This window comes from Caretta caretta, chromosome 9 (assembly GCF_965140235.1).
Source record: "Caretta caretta isolate rCarCar2 chromosome 9, rCarCar1.hap1, whole genome shotgun sequence".
Lineage (NCBI taxonomy): Eukaryota > Metazoa > Chordata > Testudines > Cheloniidae > Caretta > Caretta caretta.
Window position 1 is genome coordinate 34,375,165 of NC_134214.1, and position 20,976 is coordinate 34,396,140.

Sequence of the window (20,976 nt, forward strand, 5' to 3'; positions counted from 1 at the left end):
GGCAGAATCTTCAGAGAATTTAGCTGCCAAATTCTAAGTCTCTACCAGACAGGTGCAAACAGTGAATTTTGGAAGCTTACAACTTGGCCAAATTTGGGTAGATTTTCCCAGGGATAGCAAAAGGCACACCCCTGACATCAGGTCAACATCCCTGCCAAATTTCTAGTGTACCTATCAACAGTGGGAAGACTTTTTAAACAACATTTGTCCATAATATCATTCTGAAACAGCTGAGCCATTAAAATGAAACTCAAAAAAATGCCTGAGGCAGACTCCTGGCATGGAAAATTTCAGCCGAAATTATTCAATTTTGGCAGAGTTATAGCCAACTGAAAACATGGTCTTCACTGGAAAATGTTGGGCAAACCTAACTATAGGCAGCATTACCCCCACTGCCTTTAATATGGAAAATAATAGAGGAATAAAAACAGTGAAGCCACTAAGTTTAGCCACAAAAATACTGACCAATCTATTCTTGTATTATTTGACCAGGTCTCCAATGAAGCTATTTTTGAGAAGTCATGGGGTAACCACTTCTCAGGCTGTCCATCCAAGCTTAGTTGTACTCAGTGTTGTGGTAGCCGTGTTATTCCCAGGATATTGAAGAGACAAAGTGGGGGAGGCAATATCTCTTATTGGACCAACTTCTCTCTCTCTCTCTCCCTCTCATCAACAGAAGTTGGTCCAGTAAAAGATATTGCCTCACCCAACTTTGTCATTCAAGATTAGGAAATTCACCAGCTCAGAACCTGGTCAAAGTGAGTAACTGGAGCTCCAAACATCTGTGTGAACATAACTCCTTGCAGACTGAATCTCTTCAGCCAGTTTCAATGCTACTTTATATAAAACATTGTAATTTCAAATGAATTTCTGAATACACAATATTTCCCAAGAGTGACAGGTTGATTCATACAATTGTTCATAATCATATGGTAATTCTGAGTCAAACATGCAGTGTGCCTTGAGCTATAATTAATTTTTTACCTTCTTCTGCCTCACAATTTGTATCCACTAGAATGGGGGTGAACAGCAAACAGTTATTTGTTCTGTGTCAAAGGCTTGTTTGGCACTGTAAAATATAGATACACACACACACACACACACACACACACACACACAGAGGAAAGACAGTGCCTACCCCAAGGAGTTCAGAGCTTAAATAAACCATTCCAACTGAAGCCAAGATGCACCTTGGGTCTGGTCCAAAACCTAGTGAATTGAAAGACTGCCACTGATGTCAGTGTGCTTTCGATCAGGCCCATGGTGACCAGAAAATTGAACAAGAGTGCCAGGTTTTTAGTTGTCTTTTGTTATAAACGTGTAGCAATGGTTTTAGAACTAGAATGTTTTGTTAAAATGTAGTGAAAATAGTAATTACTAGTGAAAATGATGGTGGAAATTGTTTGAAAAGTCAGTGGGGCTACAATGGCCCATCAATATAATCAGTTTTGTAATCTAGTGTTTCTGACAAGGTGTCTTATTTTCAGTCACTTATCCCAGCAAATATTCTTTTTGTACAGAAAATAGAGGTCCTTAGAAGGCCATTGTTTTCTTTAGAGATATTTTACAAAGTATGCATGATTTTTCCTCTTCATTATCATTTTGCCATCACTGGAGAGTGGACGGGGGGAGGAGGGCTGGGAGTTCCAACCATTTGAAGCAGGTTCTTCCGTCCATTTGTGTTTCGTGCATTTTTTTAAATCAGTAGATACGACATCTTGAAAGATGGACTGAAATATTCTCTGCTGCTTGCTGAACATGCAGACACACCAATATAAAAGCCATTCAGTACATCATGTACCACTAGGCCTGAAAAATTAAATTTAAAGATAAAACAGCATGAGCAAAGGATTTTTTATGGTTTCTTCTTGCACTCCTCTCCCAAACCCATTAATCCAATAGATTGCTTCATTTTTTAAAATAAGCCGTTAAAACATTCTTGTCAGCATCTCTGCATGTCATTAGATACCACAGCTATCTTTTCCGCTGCTGTAAGTATGTTGTTTGAAAGAAACCTTGAGCCACTGGCTGCAGTATGGAGATTGTATTAGATGGGAAGAACTACAGATAAATGTCTTTCAAAGGGATCTGTGGGCGTGCAGGTGCATTGTCTAAAAACAGCACAACCTTCTGCTTTTGCCTACTTGTTCCTTGATTGAGAACTTGCTATGTGAATTAAAATAGTCATGATGTCACTATGCCTTCTGATTAGTTTTGTAGATTGCAGGTGGTGTGGCTTCTAAAACAGTGGGGAGGGAGAAGTGCCTTGCCCTTGTCAAGTGGCTTTTCTTTTTCTCCTCCCCTTGGTGCAATTCATTCCTTTGATTCTTTCCCATGAAATGAAACATTTGTTCTGATCCAGCTTCTGAAAAGACTAGTCTCATCCACACTGGGGAAAAGTGTCACATGGTTTATAACCAACACAACCCTGAAAGTTGTCAGACCTCAGTCATTTATATCTAGGGTAAGTGTAAAACTTTCACCAGAATAAGGTACAAAGACCGCATAGTGAGTGAACATGTGCGTATTTCCATCCTTTGAAACTCATCCATTTTCAGGTCCTCCTCAAGATCTTTTTCTTTACCGAGAGTCCATAAAATCAATTGTGTGTCTCATACAGCCATCTCCAACACAGTTCATTACTGTGCTAATCTCCAACATTGCTAATCTATTTGCGTCCTTGTAGGGGCTATGGTTTCTGTAGCCAGCTAATCACTGAGAGGAGAGTGCAGGTGCCAGGACCATTGCATGGCAAACAGCATTCAGTGAGGAGATGGTTTCCTAAGGGAGTTGCTGGGCAGATGATTACCCAGTAAATGTGCAGCAACCTAGGGATATGTTTGGCTCAGATATGGAAGGTGATCATCTAGTGACTGAGCTCTTTAGACACATTTCATTGTATGACAAATCATGCTGTATGCAGTGTAGTTGTAGCCATGTTGTCCCCAGCATATTAGAGAGACACGGTGGTGAGACAAAATCTTTTATTGGACCAACTTCTGTTATGGTGGTGAGAGCTCTGTGTAAGCTTGTTGTAAGCTCTGTGTAAGCTTGTGAGAAGTTGGTCCAATAAAAGATTTTTTCTCACCCACCTTCTCTCTCTAAAATCATGCTCTAGTCATTTGTCCAGGCAGCTCCCTCTCTAAAATTGAACATTGTTCAAAACATGCATTTTTATAATATAAAATTTAATTGTGTGCAGTATGCATTTCACAATTAAATAGTTTTTCATACTTCTGTCTCCAGTCCAATTAAGTATGGGGATTATATTTCTATTTTGAACTACTATTAGGATTTGGTCTAAATTATTCAAGGGGTCTAAAAATCAGGGAGTGCAAAGAATTACTCGCATCATTCCCAATCTTTCATATGTATTTAAGCTAAAAGAAGGTTGCTGATCAGTATGTACTGTCACACAGTTAACAGGTTAAAATCTTAAACAGCAGCAAATATGTTTGGACTGTCATTTAGTGACTATAAGCCTAGAGATTCATGGGAAGAAAGATCTTTTTCCAAAGACATGTTTCTTCGGAGGTAGTTGTTGGAATATGAATAAAGAAGATGACACAGCAATGAGTATTATGTGGCTCCCACATATACATTAATACGCTTGAGTATAAAAAGAAAAATCAAACAATCGGCTGGGGATTTCTATAGGAATCTCACGGGCAGATTCACTTTCTTTAGTACATCTCATTACTCTACACCATGAAGGGCTTCAATAAAAGATAACACTAATATTTGTTTGGATCTTTATTCTAATTTTCACTCCAGGATACCTCAAACTGAGATTCACTTCAGTGCCAGGGGTTGCTGTAGGTGGAAAGTAGTGGAACACGGGTATTCTACATTTAGTCATGCTGACATTCCTGATTTCAGCGAGAATTAGATACCTATTGTTTTTCTCTAAAACAATTAAGCAGGTTAGGCACCAATCTGCATCTTCAGGTGCTTAAATACTTTCAAAATCTGACCCCCAGTGCCTTGGACATTTTTGAAAGTCTTACTCCAAATCAATGCCATACAAATTTGAAATTCAGGATTATAAAAAAAATTCATCAGTCATGAAATCCAGAGGGCCACCCTAGAAAGTTGCAAGATTATTTAAGCAATAAAAGATAACAAGGTGGACAGCATGTTTTGCTGGAATTAGCACCATACCTCTGTGGATTCTTAGGGAGAGGGCCAAAACTATGAAGTGGCAACATACTGTAGGAGCGGGATACATATCTAATACTGTCTCTTGCTGCGATTATGAAGTTGCCATTATACAACTGCAAAAATATAAAGGATCATTTTAATGTGGATACATATTTGCATTAAACCAATATGTGGTTGCAAAATGGAAATAAAAAATTGTTATTAGAATAGCATGGTACTTTGCTATTGAAACTCTAATTGGAAGATCTCAACATTCTTTACATTAATTAATTTGCCCTCAAAGCCCTAATGTGAAATAAGCATTATTCTCCCTATTTGACAAAGAAAAGGTGATACTCTAAAATTAAGTTATTTTCCTGCCTTTCACACAGGAAATCTATGGAACAGTTTAGCTGCTAAGCTAAACTTGACTCGGCTGATAGTCAGTTTTCAATAGACCTGGAACAAACATTTGGTGCAAAACCTTTCTTCACTGAAAAATCCAGATCTGGATCTACCAAAATAATCTGAATTTGGATTGTTTTGGGCAAATGGTTATGTCTCAAAATATTTTCAGAACTGTCAGAACTGTTCATTTCAGCATTTCTAAAATGGAACATTTCAGTTTTACGTTTCAGAAAGACATTTTGTTTTGGAATTTCCCTGAATTTTATTTAAAAGTGTTTTTAAAAACATCATTTGAAGCCACTAAACAAAATTTTTATTTAGAGATTTCTCTTCAGCCACCAAACTAAAAAAGTGAGTTATTTGTGTATCACTTCCTTGCATGTCTTACAGTTACGGTACTAGTTTTTACATCTCTTCTGCCATAGAGCTATATAGTGGACAGCCATTATAGTTTTTATTGATTCCATAGAAATGGGACAAACACACAAAATCTGGATCTGGAACAAAACTTTCTCAAAGTTCAGATCTGGGACTTGTGTTTATACCCATCTTTTGCTGTACACAGTTACCAGAGAGATCCAGAGACTATCTTAAAGTAAAGGAAATTCTGGTTTAATCTTTTGAAACTACTGAGGTAAGAACAATTTCATCCCTCAGTGACTCCAGGTATAACAAACCCCCAGCTAAAACTATTAAACCAATCATAACTGGAACTAATCTCACATCTTGCTGTTGATCATTTCCAGTGATTTGTACCTTTAAGACATTTAAAGCTCTTACAGTAAAGTAGGTATAAAGAAACAGAAACAAAGAGAAACCAAACAACAGCCGTAATGGGCTGTCTTAAAAAATATTTAGACTATTTATTATTACCCTGATTTATTTTACCTTTTAGTTCATACTAAGCATGACACAAATAGTAAAAAATAAATAAATAAAATTCTGCATCGATAACACAAATTGCTCTTTATACACCTCAAGATTACTTTAATTGATCCATTTATTTTGATTGTGTCACAGATGGAAATGAGATCCTCATAAATCACAAGCACAAGTCAGCTTCAGTTAAATAATACAACATTGGCTCTGTTAATTCAGTACTCAACTCTGTAGGAAGTCAAAAGCTTTGGTGAGGTGCTAACACATTTCATGTTAATACTACAGAAGTGCTTCTTGTCACCTGAAAACGTATTTGGAATACCCTGCAGAGAGCTTGATTTAGCCAGACATCCTTCCACAAATTATCCTGACCTGCCATTTCAGATGTCCATTTAGCCAAAAGGAAAATATGATCAAAACTTGCATTTCAGTCATTTGGGGCCAGAGCCTACAAAGTGCTAAACTTTAATCACAGGACGAGTCCTCATTTAACAGAGCTACTCACATAGTTAAAGTTAAACATGTATTTACGTCTTTACAGGTTCAGAGCCTTCGAACACATTTTCCTCTCAAGTTCAGTCTACTAAAGCAAAAAAAACTGAAGGATGAAATCACATCACAGCGCAATGCTTGAGTGGCTAAATTTTGTTGCATATTAGTCTATTTTTGTTTAACAATCCTCCCATCTTGAAATGTTCTAAGAGCATGAGGGAAAAAAAGATGACAAGGTTTTATTTCAAATCTCAAATGAGAAAGACACACAGAAAGCCAGTAACATTAATTTAATAACTGGTTATTTAATAGAGATGATTTATAAACACTGGGGTCAACACTGGGCTAGGTTTCTGCAACTTCTCAGACATCTGCAAAAAAAAGATCACTTACCTTATGCAGGTCCCAGTTTCACCTCTGCTTCCCATATGATGTTTAATTGATCACTGTATATTGCAATCTCAGTAATAAGCTTATGGTGATCCTTGAAATACCCATTTAGCTTAAAGTAGAGTCTAGGGGATATAATTTTGCTACTAGCCTACTACCAGCAGCAAAATCACTATCCCCTGATCCCTGTGCTGGCTCTGCTGAACATGGCACATTGTGGGGAAGGAAGAGCCATGCTTCTGCTCACTCGCTCCATGGGAAAGTAGCAGGTGTGCAGTACACAATTCTCCCTGAAGACTCAAGGTCTGGGAAGGCCGTACTGGTGCATGGGGAGAGTTGAGTCCCGTACAACAGTGCATGGGGACACAGCCCTACTCAGAATCTAGGCCATAGCTTTCAACAGTATGGACAGCTATCTTCAAAGTTAATATGTTTTGAATAGCTAGCTGGCTGTCAGGACCTTGTTTTTATTAAAAGCCAGCCATCTGCTTGGCAGACAGATATGGATTTATTATTTTGGATGCTTAGAGTCATTGAGACATCTTCCCCCATGCTCTGGCTGCTTTTAAGAATTTGAAAGTTTCATAATGTCAGAAAACACACAGATTCCCCCCAGCAGACTTGATATTAACAGTATCTGCCTACACAGCAGGCAAATTAATACAACCCTTCCAAGCCTCTGCCTCAGAATGTGTTGTGTGGGGGACAAGATGGCCTTTTGCAAGGTTTCTAGAAGGTTAACAGACGAGGCTCTGGTGCACCATAGGGGGAAGCAAATAATAAAGCTGTGGGGCCTTGACAAAGAACATCTGGCTAGACTCCTCTCCTGTTTATACTGCAGAATGAAGACAGGTTACAATCTAAATAGAAAAGTTAATTTTCCATGCTGCTTGGATCCATTATCGATTTTTCCATTGCTTCACAGCAACAGCTGATATTTTCTAAAGTGGGATATCCTTTTATAAAGCTGCCATCAGTATTGTTCCATTTATTTTGGGGGATGTACTTCCAAATTGACTATGAGGCACGTTGTCTTTTTCTTTTGTTATTGGGTTGTTTTTTAAACAGTTTCCTCCACCTATGGGCCCTGAGTTACTGCAGGAGCAGTTATTGTCACCCAGTCCTCATTACCTCTGCAAGTCAGGTACCTGGATACTTGAGAGAGCCAAATTGCCCCTGCAATTAGCATGAGGGAAAGCAGAGGCCTGATTAATGCCAAATTAAACATTTGGCCCTCTGTGTGCCTCCATCAGCAAACTTAGTCTCTTTGTTTAGGATCTTGGGAAGTGTATTGTAAAATTTGCAAAACACAGACATGTCCAGTCTCCTGGGGGAAGCGGGACACTTTTTTAAACAAAAGAGTATGCATTGATAACTATAATCACTGAAGTGTATGCACAATAATGATACTAAAGCTGCATAGAAGCACATGAATGGCTGGAAGAACTGGCATTAATGAGTGTCAGTTTGCTAGCAGGCTGACTTCTGCAGCTCGCTTCTGTTTTCTGTTAGATGCTAGTATAGAATGAACCCGGCATACCTGTTTACTGAAGCTACAGAGTAGGATTAATATCAGCAGAGCTTACTGTTTAGCACAGAAAGGGGAATCACTGTGACCCTCAGTCACTTCCCAACTTCAGTTTCATTTTTCACCATCCCTTGATTTGCAATGGAAACTAACAAGAAAGTGTGTGTGTCGATTTCAGGCAGCTGAAATTACTTTTCCTATAAAAGTTCACTTGAGTCACTTCCAGTTGCAGTACTTCCAATGAATCTGCTAAATTTGTTCAGGTTCTTAAAATAGAACCTTCCCCTGTGGCTTTGGCAGAACAGCCAGGATTTGCATGGTTATATTTATTTTGATTGGTTAATAAAAAATAAATTTCAAGTCTAATTTTCTTCCCTAATTGTTCAGGATGACATCACTATAATTCCTGCTTATGCTAGTGCAGAATCCTGGGGGAAGTGTGCTTTCAGGTCACCACAGCATGGAAAGGAACACTTTGTAATTGGAAATGGATGTGTCCTAGCTAAGGTCAGAATAACTCAGGAAAAAAAGAAAAATATTTACAAAACCCACATTCACACTGCAGAACTCAAGGATATCTACAGAGAGATTCATTTCCTTTTGCCCTGGTTGATCGATAAACTAGGGTACTCAAAGGCTAATTAAAAGAAAACCAGATGCAAAGAAATAGACCACAGTTACATGGAAGCATGATGCCTCCAGTTCAAATAAGGGGTGATCTCCACTGGAGAAGAGATAGTAACATTCAACAAGACTTCAGCATTGCAAATCTAAAATCCCCTAGTCACTTTTTTTTGGATGATGGAGGGGGTGAGTGAACAATATGGGACAGAGAATGTTGATCGAACAACTGCATATTTCCTTTTTGTTTGTGGAAGCTCAAAAAACAAGATCTAAATAGGGGAAGGATTGAGCACATATTATATCATATCTTTATGTAGTAGCTTTACATCACCTACTCTACTTTGGGTAAACAGAACACTGTTAGTAATTGGTTGATTTTCAAAAGTAGAGTGAGCTGGTTTAAATCGGAACAAAAGCACAATAAAATGGAGACAATGGAAACCAATTTAAATCACACAGTCACTTCTGACTTTTCTATAATGTAACAATTAGAGTGTGTGCGCGCACGCATGTGTGTACATGACCATTCTGCACAGAAATGAATATAATAAATTACTAAAAGAAAGAATAGGAAAAACAAAAGGGAATTTTGATGACACAGAAAAGCTGTATTATAAGAGTCAGAGATAAAGGAGGGAAATGATCATCAAAAGATACTAGAAATCCATACTATAAACATTTCAAATAAAATAGATACCCTGGGATGTAGGAGAAAGTATAAGATATTCTACATATTATTAGATGCAGATTCCATTTTAGGCATTTTTGCCAATAGTTCTAAGTGGGCTCCATGTTATGAAGTGGTTATTATTACAGCTACCATGAATGTTTTGTTAAGATCTTGCCTCTACAGCAGCTGTTCTTGGTTTTTTAACAGTATATTCAGTGCAGGAAGAGGAAGGGACAGGCTCCCATCAGTGTTGTCCATTTGTAGGATGACAAATGAGAATGGGGATATGGAGGTAGCTATTACCACATCCGAGGTAGAAGCCAAACTTGAACAGCTTAATGGGACTAAATCAGGGGCTCCAGATAATCTTTATCCAAGCATATTAAAGGAACTGGCACATGAAATTGCAAGCCCATTAGCAAGAATTTTCAATGAATCTGTAAACTCAGGGGTTGTACTGTATGACTGGAGAATTGCTAACATAGTTCCTATTTTTAAGAAAGGAAAAAAATGTGATCTGGGTAACTACAGGCCTGTTAGTTTGACATCTGTAGTATGCAAGGTCTTGGAAAAAATATTGAAGGAGAAAGTAGTAAAGGACTTTGAGGTCAATGGTAATTGGGACAAAATACAACATGGTTTTACAAAAGGTAGATCATGCCAAACCAACCTGATCTCCTTCTTTGAGAAGGTAACAGATTTTTTAGACAAAGGAAACGCAGTGGATCTAATTTACCTCGATTTCAGTAAGGCATTTGATACAGTTCCACATGGGGAATTATTAGTTAAATTGGAAAAGATGGGGATCAATATGAAAATTGAAAGGTGGATAAGGAACTGGTTAAAGGGGAGACTACAACGGGTCACACTGAAAGGTGAACTGTCAAGCTGGAAGGAGGTTACTAGTGGAGTTCCTCGGGGATCGGTTTTGGGACCAATCTTATTTAATCTTTTTATTACTGACCTTGGCACAAAAAGTGGGAATGTGCTAATAAAGTCTGCAGATGACACAAAGCTGGGAGGTATTGCCAATATATAGAGGGACCGGGATATCATACAGGAAGATCTGGATGACCTTGTAAACTGGAGTAATAGTAATAGGATGAAATTTAATAGTGAAAAATGCACAGTCATGGATTTAGGGATTAATAATAAGAATTTTTGTTATAAACTGGGGACGCATCACTTGGAAGTAACAGAGGAGGAGAAGGACCTTGGAGTATTGGTTGACCACAGTATGACTGTGAACTGCCAATGTGATATGGATGTGAAAACAGCTAATGCAGTCTTGGGATGCATCAGGCGAGGTATTTCCAGTAGAGATAGGAGGTGTTAGTACCATTATACAAGGCACTGGTGAGACCTCATCTGGAATATTGGGTGCAATTCTGGTCTCCCATGTTTAAGAAGGATGAATTCAAACTGGAACAGGTACAGAGAAGGGCTACTAGGATGATCCAAGGAATGGAAAACCGGTCTTATGAAAGGAGACTCAATGAGCTTGGCTTCTTTAGCCTAACCAAAAGAAGGCTGACGGGAGATATGATTGCTCTCTATAAATATATCAGAGGGATAAATACCGGAGAGGGAGAGGAATTATTTAAGCTCAGTACCAATGTGGACACAAGAACAAATGGATATAAACTGGCCATCAGGAAGTTTAGACTTGAAATTAGATGAAGGTTTCTTACTATCAGAGGAGTGAAGTTCTGGAATAGCCCTCAAAGGGGAGCAGTGGAGCCAAAAGACATATCTGGCTTCAAGACTAAGCTTGATAAGTTTATGGAGGGGATGGTATGATGGGATAGCCTAATTCTGGCAAATAATTGATCTTTGACTATTAGCGGTAAATATGCTCAATGGCCTGTGATGGGACACTAGATAGGGTGAGATCTGAGTTACTACAGAGAATTCTTTCCTGGGCGTCTGCCTGGTGAGTCTTGCCCACATGCTCAGGGGTTAGCCGATTTCCATATTTGGGGTCGGGAAGGAATTTTCCTCCAGGGCAGATTGGCAGAGGCCCTGGGGGTTTTTTCGTCTTCCTCTGCAGCGTGGGGCATGGGTCACTTGCTGGAGGATTCTCTGCACCTTGAAGGTTTTAAACCACAAGTTGAGGACTTCAGTAGTTCAGATATAGGTCAGGGGTTTGTTATAGGAGTGGGTGAGATTCTGTGGCCTGCATGATGCAGGAGGTCAGACTAGATGATCATAATGGTCCCTTCTGACCTTAAAGTCTATGAGTCTATTATTTATTCCTACAAAGCTCCTATAGGACCCATAAAAAATGTTGCTAGTTAAAACAATCCTTAGGCTAGCACAGAACCAAGGAGCCACAGCTGTCTGAATCCGGCCTGGCTCCATGGCTCTTCCATAAAGCAAAGCTCAGGAGCAGGGGAGGATTAAGCCATAGACCTTTCAAACCTGAAGCTTCCATCCATCCAATTACCATAAATAATATATATTCAAGTAGTACCTTTTATTCTATACAATTTGTCACAGCATTAAGAAATAAATGGAAATACAAGGCAGATTCAGGTTAGATATTCAGGTGAGATATTAGGAAAAAGCCCCTCACACTATGAGGATACTTTAGTGGAAAAGGTTGCCTAAAGAGATTGAACAATCCATGTCACTGGAGATTTTTAAGACAGGTTAGACAAAGCCAGTCAGGGATTGTCTAGGTTTACTTGCTCTTGCCTCAGTGCAAATGGATGGACTAGATAACCTCTTGAGATCCCTTCTAGCCTCGCATTTCTATGGTTCTATGTAAAATAAACATCTGTGTACAGTACAGTTACCAAGTAGCAAAGGAAGAAAGGAATTTAGAGACATGCCCAAGGGAAACAAGATAGGTATCCGGGAGTGATATGAAAAGAAATGGAGTTGGTGAAGCAGAGAGATACAGGAAGGCTGTTTTGGTTTACTAATATTATAGTAACTATACATAATATGCGAGTCATATGAGTTTTGCAATGCAGTATCCAGTCTAGAATTACAAGACTATCACTTTTCAGCCAGCTTTTCTAGTATACAGTATGGATCTCACATTGCAGTACATCCATTTCCGTATCTTACTGCAAGGCTATGTCAGCAAACCTTGGAATTAACGTACATACGGCATATTCTACAGAGATCCTACAGCGCTTTAAAAAAGTTAAGTATCATGATTCGTGTTTTGCTCATCCAGAAAAGGAGGCAGAGCAGTTACAAAGAGCACCCCCACGCCTCACAGAGAGAATGGAAAGTGATTACAACTTCTGTGAAAGGAAGACACAATTGTAACTAAGAATTGCACTTCCTGGGATTATTATTACTATTGGCATTGATCACTGTCTATTACCAATTGTAAGGAAAGTATTTCTTCTACTGGATTTTTTTAATAAAACATACATAAAATGTAAGAAAAGAAAGAAGTAGTGGGTGCAAGAGGAGCAAAAATAACACTTACTTTACCTTAGTAGCAAAAAGGAGAAACTCTACCTGTTAGACATAAGGCAGGAATGGTCCCCATGTATAATCAGTTAAGGTAATAAGAGTGAATGACATAATCCATTCTCTTTGTACTTTGTTCTGAGTCTGATCTCCATTGGCTTAGAACAGTTTGCATTCATCAACAATATTAGATTCAGCTCAGCCTGGGGACATGCCACTTCTGACAGCAAGTCCTCTTGCTCCTAGAAAGGCTTGCAAATGCCCACAAACACCTCCACTCCCCTTAGGAGCTCAAAGCCAAACCATATTGCTTCAGAATGGGCAGAACACTTCCTTAAAAAAGAAAAGCGACACCCACATGCTTTCTCTCTGGAGGAAGCTAATATGTAAAATCTGTTTCCTTAACAAGTCTTTGTGGTCTAACCTGGTAGAAAACCAAACTGAGGAAACTCACAAACTTTGTCATGTTGCCACACAGAGGGCATGCTGCCTTTCAGACATATCCCAACAACATTTAACAAAAAAACCTGCATGATTTAAAAGCTTCCCGAGGCAGTTCCAAATAAATTGGAGGGGGCTTGTTTCCATGATGTCTTCAGCTGAATTTTGGGCTCCTGTTACACTCTCTCTCTTTCTCTCTCTCTCAGGGCTTGTTTTTAAATCACTCTTTGTCCTGAGACCTACCAGGACAAGCTTAGAACAACTTTCCTGCTTTGTTTCTTTGCACTATGTATCCTCTAGCAGTAATGCATGTCACACAGACTGAGGTGCCATTAATAGTTAAATATGGACAGCTACAGCAACACATGCTGTGAAATAACTACACACAAAAATTGTGAATTGATTTTTGAGCTTAGGACATTGCTGGAACCCCTTGGGATGCACACACTAAATTAGAAATTAAAACATCCCCTTCCAGCTTGTAGAACTCACACCTTTCTACAGAACTGGCAGAGGGCCAAGTGAATAATTTCCACAAACATCCTGAAAGTTATTCTCAGAGCATTTCCATTTACACATTCTAAACATTTCCAGGCTCCATAATAAAGCAGACGTCACTTTTAAAAATGCAGTGCACAAGTTACACTGAATATCTAGTTCAACAAGTTTGCAAACATCATTCAAATGAAGAGTTGTTAGAAGTCATAAGAAATATCGGCTTTAAATAAAATTGCACCTATCATAGGAAGAAGCTTCCCTAGCATTGCAAACAGCCAACTAAAAATAAAGTAAATAAAAATACCCAGCTCTTACAAGGCACTTTCCATCCACACATCTCAAAATACTTTACAATAGGAGCTCAGTAACATTATCCTCATTTTATGGATGGGGAAACTGAGGCACAGGCAGGGGACTTGATTTGCTTTTAAGATCATCAAACAGGCCAGCGACAGAGGTGGGAATAGAACCCAGGTCTCCTGAGTGCCATTCAAGTGCCTATTCACTATCCAAGTGAACTCAAGAGTAAGCAATTAGGATAATTAAGATTGAAACTGTTTTGCAAAAAGATCCAAGCTGAAAGGGGGCTATCAGCAGGTACTTAGAGATTTGGGAGAATCAGTTTTATGCATTAAGATGATTTAAGGTATAGTGGAACAGTATTCACCAACTTTGATCTATGTCGAGAGCACATAGACATATAGCACAAGTGGGGATTCTTTTTGTGTGTTGGAAAATAGTTAAACTCTGAGCAAGCTGGAATGGTATTTCAACTTGGACAGTTGGACTGGAATTTAACCAGACTCTGTTTTGTATAGGAGCTCTCGGTATGTGCTGGCTGCAGTTGGCGAATATACAGGTGCACACTGAAGTTTTTCAGAAAACACATTACTTAGTAGAGACTGTACCCTTACACCAAATCCACCTGGGAATGCCCAGTGCCTTCATCTGACAACCTGAAGTAAATGGAGGGGAGCAGAATGTCCCATTCTTACTATCTGGAGTCTTCAGAGGTCTCTCAGTGAGGCCCCCTGTGCTTCCCATCCCTTAAATTCATAGTGACAATCATCCTTTCCATTCTCAACAACTGAATAAGAAAGGCTGCAACTCCTGGATTGCAGTTTGTGGCTTGAGATGCATCAGGCTGAATGAACCATGAGTTAACTAGGGAAACAGGCTGGAAACACTTTCACTTGCTTGTGTGTTGTTTCTATCTGGTGATGGAGGATTGGGGGGAGTCATCTGACTTCTTAATGTTTCAGCCTCCTACTTGGATCTCTAACTACGAGGTAAATTTTTTGTCAATTCTCTTCAGGAAGGTGGGTACAGAAATCAGTTTGGGAAATTATCACTTTCATTTTGTAAAAGCAGTGAGACCAGTTTAACTACAGTTCTGCGCCTGCTGTCAGCAGTCTGAAAAAGACGACGACACCCTGAGATATGTGAGCTATGTATACCTTGTCCAAAAGCAATGCTTCACACACTCCTCTGTTACAGTGCAAGTCACTGTGGGAGATCATTCTTCTCTCTCCTCGGATAAGCCCACTGAAGCATATACTTAAAATGTTTAATGAAGCTTTTGCTCTATGCAAGTGCAGCATCATATAGAGTTGGAATGCTAAGCACTGATTAGAGCTACTACTTCAGAATGCCTCTTTTCTTCCCCGCCCCCACATGCATACACTGAATCTGATTTGTACATCAGAAACTGTACTTTCGTGATGTTATGAGCATGAAAAATGGATTATGGTTTCAAAACAATGTTTATAAAAGGGAGATAGAGGGGGAAACTTCTACTTTTGTCCAGACTCCTTTTTGAAAAGTAAATTCTCAAGAGGAATATTCTAATCTGGGGAATATGAACTGACAAGTTTTTTTCAGTTCATCGGTGACTTTCTGATGAGTGCGGATAAACAGATACATAGATAGGAATGATTATTTTCATGACTTAACAAATGAAAGTGTTTCTTATATTACTATCACCACCAGAATGGCAGTATGCTCTGTTAGGCAGATCACAGGACTAGGAGTGAGTGAGAAATTTCTGGGTTCTTTGTCATGTAATCTGTCTCAGTTTCCCCATCAGTAATAGGATAAGAGTAATACCTCTCACGGGAACTATATGATTTCATTAAGCTGTATTGAGTCAGCATACTGCAAGTCACTCAAACTGTTTGGATTTGCAAAGCTACCTGCAGTGTGAATGTGCAATGCTTTCATCACTTGTCATTCAACACAAAAACAGACATGTTTTTAAAAAAGAAAAGGAGTACTTGTGGTACCTTAGAGACTACCGATGAAGTGAGCTGTAGCTCATGAAAGTGTATGCTCAGATAAATTTGTTCATTTCTAAGGTGCCACAAGTCCTCCTTTTTCTTTTTGCAAATACAGACTAACACGGCTGCTACTCTGAAACCAGACATATTTTTCTAGCTAAAAGGAATCCTCTGCTAGGTAAAAAAGGAAAGAATAATCCACCATACAATAGAACAAGGGGGCATCTGTTGTATCTTTTGCCTTATATACAACAATAGTATTATGAAGAAATGACAGGGGCACAGTGGGATCCAAACAACAGTGTATATTACATGCATAACTTACTTACAAATAGACTAGCTAGCCAGAAAATGGAAGTCCCTTCCTGCAGAAATAATTTTAATTTTTTTGAAGAAAAAAAATCATCTCAACTCAGGATAAAAAGGCAAGAATGCTAATTTTTTTCAGAAGAATTCCATTTCAAGAGAACCAAAACAGAATGTTTTAGATTGCTGTATGCCCACCTGGAAGTCACTTAGAAAGACAAGGTGGGTGAGGTAATATCTTTTATTGGACCAGCTTCTGTCAGTCAGAGAGACAAGCTTTCAAGCTTACACAGAGCTCTTTCTTCAGGACTGGGCACCTGTCAGTTTTACTTCCTGCCTGCAGGTAAATTGACAAGAGTTGTTCAGGTGGACAGCCAGGGAGCTGCCATTTCAATTTTCTCCATTTTTTTTTTCCAAGTTTTCTGGCAAAACTAAAATTTTCCATGGGGAAAAATTTCAATTTTGCAAACAGGGCATTTTCCATCAGAAAATCATTCAAATGGAAAATTCCCAACCAGTGCTAATATATCCACCGCTTTTCTAGCTGGTTTTGAAAACATAGAACACAGTGAATACTACGGGAAGGCTCACAAATTATCTGAAGAAACTACACCCAACTCCTGTCTGCTACAGCACTGTATATGATACATGGTGTATACTTTTTATTTATTTTTATTAGGCCTGTTTCTCAGTCTCTTAGAATGAGAAAAAAGAAGTAGAGAGAGAGAAAACTGAAAACAAATTCAATCCTCTGTTCTCTCTGCTCTTTTTCTTCCCACAGTCTCTCCTAAACAGAATAGGAACTCAGTGAGATTGAAATTCAAGTTCTGCTGAATTTCTAGAGCAGAGTTTAACTCAGTGGAAGACAAAAAAGGAGCCAGGGAAGGAACTGATGCAGATCACATAGGATTAGGGCAAGATTTTCAAAAGTGACTAGTGATTTGAGGTTCCTCAATTTTTAGGTGCACATTAAAGCAGCCTGGTATTCAGAAAACAGTGAGCAGCCATGGTTTAAAAATCAGGCCCTTTTAAATGGTCTTGAACTGGACACTGGAAAAACAAAAACCACCACCACCCAACACACAAAAAAGGCAAGCAAAAATCATTCTGAAAACTTTGGTGCTAGAATCTATAGCAGGAAGTTTTACTGTCAACTGCTGGAAATGGCCCACCCTGATTATCACTACAAACGCCCCCTCTTCCCCCCCCCCCGCTCTCCTGCTGGTAATACCTCACCTTAAGTGATCACTCTGGTTACAGTGCGTATGGTAACACCCATTGTTCCATGTTCTCTATGTATATAAATCTCCCCACTGTATTTTCCACTTTATGCATCCGATGAAGTGAGCTGTAGCTCATGAAAGCTTATGCTCAAATAAATGTGTTAGTCTCTAAGGTGCCACAAGTACTCCTTTTCTTTTTGTGAATACAGACTAACGCGGCTGCTTCTCTGAAACCTTACCTTAGTATGTTGCCTTTGCCAGGATCTCCTTCAAAAACCTCTGCACAAGGTCAAAGATGGCTGCCTGAGATTTCAATAGAGAATGCTGTAAACTCCTTGAAACATCTACTAAAATAGAAGATATACATTCTTTTGAGAAATGCTATGAGCTGTTGGAAGATGTTCACCAGAGCCAGTGCTAGGCATAAGCAATTGCTTAGGGTCCTGAACAGCTCAACGGGGCCCCTAATTGCGAGGGGGGCAGGGAAATATTCCTGCTTAGGGCCCCAAATGGGCTAGCACAGCCTCTGATGTTCACACACACCCATCTTTCTATTTGACTAGAAAAGGGAACTAAATTTAACTTAAGACAGACAAATGTCCGTAGACCAGCAAGTGCTAATCCACCTTACTGAAGTGTTCTTTTGGTCTTGTTTGGTTGGCTTTTGTTTGGTTTGGTTTTTTAATACCAATCACCCAGTAGGGAAGGAATCTATTCTGAACCTTGAGTACAGAGCAGTGGAAGCTTTACTATAAAAATCAGAGCAGATGGGAGGTGAGCTGGCAGTACATACATACATATTGTACTATCATTCACACATACAGTATAAATATACAGTGCAAGCATAATTACATTGTAATGAACAAATCATCATTGCAGATAAGTATTAAAAGGCATCTGCTTTACCCAACGACGGAGGCTATAGCTTAAAGGCAATGCAGAAGTTGACCTCTTTACACATCAGCTTTTCACGCATTTGCAAACATCCTTGTAGCAACGGCCTGACTTTGATGAAAGCTGAATGCATACCTTCCAGCTAATGAACAAATATTGCTCAGAAATAAACTACCAGGGCACAGAATTCAGCATGATGATTTTCTTTGTTTACTGTGTTCCACTTTTCTATTAATTTCTTAAGGAGTAACTACTGGGTTTACTACAGCTACATTATATACAAACTAATGTGCCTGTATGAGATATATCTCTGCTGTCTAGACGGAATTACAATTATAATCTCTCCTTGTGTTGTCTGATAAATATAGGACTATTAATTTGTGTTTGTTTTTTAAAAAAGCATCCACCAGCACCGCATGAAAAGAAGAAACCCATATTGAATATCACTCTAAATAATATCCAACAAGAAGAGAGAGACTGCGTTCATTTCACTAGCAAATCTTACTCTATTATATACAGAACACATTCAGCACAGGCAGCGATAACACAAGCCTCTGAACACTGGTCTGTCTTGAAATGGAGGCAAGCCTACGTCCAATGGGAAACTGAAATCCTCTATGCTATCTTCCAATCACCTCTTATGTGGGAAAAAACACATCAGATTTTAATTTCTCTTTTCACCAGAAAATAATATATCCTGCTTCAGGTCAAGTCACACAACAGTACAGCTCAGGATTTCAAGAACAATCATCTTTGCATTCTGCCTAGAGAGAATCTAGTCTCTTTCTATACAATGTCAGTTTCTCTGTACCCAAGTCTGGGAAATGCATAAAATGGAGGATGGGCTTTGTGGGTAGATTGAAGACCCCATCGCCAGGATGTCAATCCACTAGCTGTCTTGAGCACTACAGTTACCCTTCAATCAAAGATAAAAAACTGTAAAAATCCAGACATGCTATTCTGCAAAGTGTCAAAAACTGTACTTTTCAGGACATTTTTCCTATTTCAGTTTTTGCAGAAAATAACATGGTCCTGTCTGAACAAGCTTGGTCTGAGTTTTGATACATTATATATGAAATATAATAGGTAAGATGGTGGCAAATTAAACACTGCAAACCTTACTCAGGCAAGTGGTTCGTGATCAGTCACATTCTCTACAATGGTTGCAGAGTAGCAGCCGTGTCAGTCTGTATTCGCAAAAAGAAAAGGAGTGCTTGTGGCACCTTAGAGACTAACCAATTTATTTAAGCATAAGCTACAATGAGACTACTAGTGTGAGTAAGGATTGTAGGATAAAAGCCTATTTTTCTAGATAAGTATTTTGCATCCAGGATACTTCTACTGTATATATTTACTTGATTATATATGTCTCTTCTGAAAAAGCATCCTGTGACGGTGCCCCCCATAAGGCTTTATGGAAATATGCTTATGAACGTATATATGACATAACTAGAATATTTTATGCTACTTATGCCATGTAACATATCTCTGTAAAGGTTATGATCTACTGAATCTATTAATCCTATTTGTATGCATGTATCATTTTTGTATTTGAAGTTATGAATATTGGCTGTGTACTAGCTTGATTTTTAAGTAGCCTTTGTAAAGCATTTGGTCAGCTTCTTGAGAAAGGAATGTGCAAATTAAGTGCCCAATCAAGAAGCACTTAAGGAACAATGGATGTTGGAAGACTCCAATCCACATAAGAAGTCTTCCTGGAGACATTCAAGATACCATGTAAGCAATGGATGCTACTTGTAAGTTCTGAGTCATGCATAGACATGTGACTTGCCCATGTAACTCCAAAACCTCATCCTTTAGCTGGACGTTGCATAGGAGAGAGGAGGGGGTCTCCACCCACAGGAGAAAGTCTATGTAAGCCCGTGGGAGACCCCCTCCATTTTGTCTTCAGCTGGCTAAAGATAGAGCCTCTCCACCCCCAAGGGATACCTGAAAGAAACTGGAACAAAGGACAGTAACTACAGGGGGTGTGAATGATTGCAGGACCCAGACTAGAAGGAAACTAGTCTGAAAAGAAAGCTTACTGGAATTCCTCTAAGGGTGAGGTTTTTATCTGTATTCAGTTTTCTTAGACATAGACTTGCATGTTCTATTTTATTTTGTTTGGTAATTCACTTTGTTCTGTCTGCTATTACTTGGAACCACTTAAATCCTACTTTCTGTATTTAATAAAATCACTTTTTACTTATTAATTAACCCAGAGTATGTATTAATACCTGGGGGTGGGGACAAGTAGCTGTGCATATCTCTCTCTCTCAGTGTTATAGAGGGCGAACAATTTATGTAAGCTTTATACAGGGTAAAACAGATTTATTTGGGGTTTGGACCCCATTGGGAGTTGGGCATCTCAGTGTTAAAGACAGGAACACTTCTTAAGTTGCTTTCAGTTAAGTCTGCAGCTTTGGGGCACATGGTTCAGACCCTGGGTCTGTGTGGAGCAGACTGGCATGTCTGGCTCAGCAAGACAGGGTGCTGGAGTCCCAAGCTGGCAGGGAAAGCAGGGGCAGAAGTAGTCTTGGCAAATCAGTTGGCAACCCCCAGGGGGTTTCTGTGATCCAACCTATCACACATCCTAACATAAAGCAGGGCTTTTCTGGTGGAATCTGCTCTGTGTTTTTTGTCCCTCCCCTGCTACTAGAGATATATAGAAGGGTTGATAAATCAGCTAGACAGGTTTACTGTATACATGATCCAGGCTGCTAAAAGACTAATAACTCCACATATGGAATGCCATTATTTTCCATCCTATTCAAT

The 20,976-nt window shown here is 39.1% G+C and overlaps 1 long non-coding RNA gene across 1 annotated transcript in view; it reads left to right on the forward strand.

Annotated features, from left to right (window-relative positions):
• The window catches only part of LOC142073180 (uncharacterized), a 208,404-nt gene extending 188,032 nt beyond the window's left edge, over positions 1-20,372 (forward strand). Inside the window, exon 6 of the long non-coding RNA XR_012669891.1 lies at positions 18,602-20,372. This is a non-coding gene — a long non-coding RNA (uncharacterized LOC142073180). The remainder of the gene's footprint in view (positions 1-18,601) is intronic.
• Positions 20,373-20,976: the final 604 nt, after the last annotated feature.